The following is a 1669-nucleotide window of genomic DNA, read 5'->3' as shown; positions in this document are numbered from 1 at the left end:
CCCAGAGCACAGGCCTTACCCTCAAAGATTGCCAGTGTCTGACGAATACATGCCCAGAGTTGGTTATCTTTGCAAAGTAGGTGCTTTGCAAAGTTCCAGTCCCTCCTGCCTCATCAACCTTCACCCATGGGAGATGGCAATGGTGGGGTCAGTAAAGGTGGGAGACACAGATCAACAGCCACCGGCAGCCTGAGGACCCTTCCCATCACATCTCCAAGGCAACCCAGGGTGAAGCAGAGCCGGTGAGTTTATTAAGCATTTAGACAGAATTACTGCTGGAAGGGGCACACTCTTCGATGGCTGTATGTGATTCTGCGGCTTCCTGAGTTACATCCCTTAGAGGATGTCATTTATAAGGTTGAAAGACTAAGCAAAAAACAAAAAGGAAAACAATTTTTTTAAAATGTAAAATATATGATCTGACTTGCCTATTTTTTTTTAAATTTATTTTATGTGCATGGGTGTTCTGCCTGCATGTATGTCTGTGTGCCACAGTCATGTAGTGCCCAAGGAGACCAGAAGAGGGCGTTAGATGCCCTGAAACTAGAATTACAGATGGCGGCGAGCCATGCGGATGTTGGGAGTCAAATCTGGGTCCTCTGGATGATCATTCAGTGCTCTTAACCCCTGAACCATTTCTCCGGCTTCTTACTTATTTTTTCAATCTTAAAATTTTCCTTTGTGGACAGAATTGATAAGGTGGCTTTCTGAGGCACACTGGGTTTCGGAGAGAGGGGGGAGCGCTAACATGGTAAAGACTACAGATTCCACACGGTTTGCCCACAGGAGCACAGGTCGCTTGCTGTCTTCAGCATCCTCACTTGAGATGTCGTTTTGAAGGCACATTAAAAGGCACGCATTGTCCCCATAAGCAAGTCTCGCTTTATTAGTTGTGTTGAACTCTCAGTAAGACAGGCAAACTAGATCCCAGGGCAAGGGGCTTCTTTTCCTTCTCATGCTCCTGTAGTTTCTATCTTTCTCTGCTGCTACAGGGAAGGGATGAGTGGGACCCTGCCATCAGCCTGCATTGCTGATTCCCCTCCCTGCTGCCCACTCTGGGGCTTACAGTCTCAGGCTTCAGCTGAAGATTGCCTCAGTGTTATTGGAACCAGGAAAAATGATACACAAATTACCACCTCCTTTTCCAGTGAACAACACCACACCTTCAGGGAGAGAACTGACTACTTTCTATAAAAAGAAACCTCCTGTTTGTGTGAAAGGCAGGAGATTCACGGAGAGAACTCATGACAGAAGGCCCTGGGCACCTTGCACTTCGTGTTGAAGAATTGCCAGTTCTGATATAGCAGCTAAAAAACACTAGCGCCTTCATCCTCTGTGACCCGGGTCTGATCAGAATCTCCCCCATGAGGGGAGGAGGGAGTGGTTAAAGATTTAAGGCAAGAGCAAACGGAACGGAAGAAGGGGAAACGGCTTGTCAGAGTGCAGTGATGACAGAGCACTCGCACTCCCAGATGCTGGTAAGCCAGGAAGGGGATGAAAATGAACTCTTTGAACAGACGAAAGGCAGTTACAGGGCCTGAGTGCCACTGAAGCTTCTGGAGTCTGGCAGTGTGCACCCTAGTAGACAATGGGGGACCACTTTGTACCCTACAGGCTGTAAGCAGTAGCCAGGAATGAGCAGGGCATCACAGCAGTTTTTTAAAAAAGA

The sequence above is a fragment of the Rattus norvegicus genome, chromosome 4 (genome assembly GCF_036323735.1).
Source record: "Rattus norvegicus strain BN/NHsdMcwi chromosome 4, GRCr8, whole genome shotgun sequence".
Classification (NCBI taxonomy): domain Eukaryota; kingdom Metazoa; phylum Chordata; class Mammalia; order Rodentia; family Muridae; genus Rattus; species Rattus norvegicus.
Note: the sequence above shows the minus strand (reverse complement) of the source record.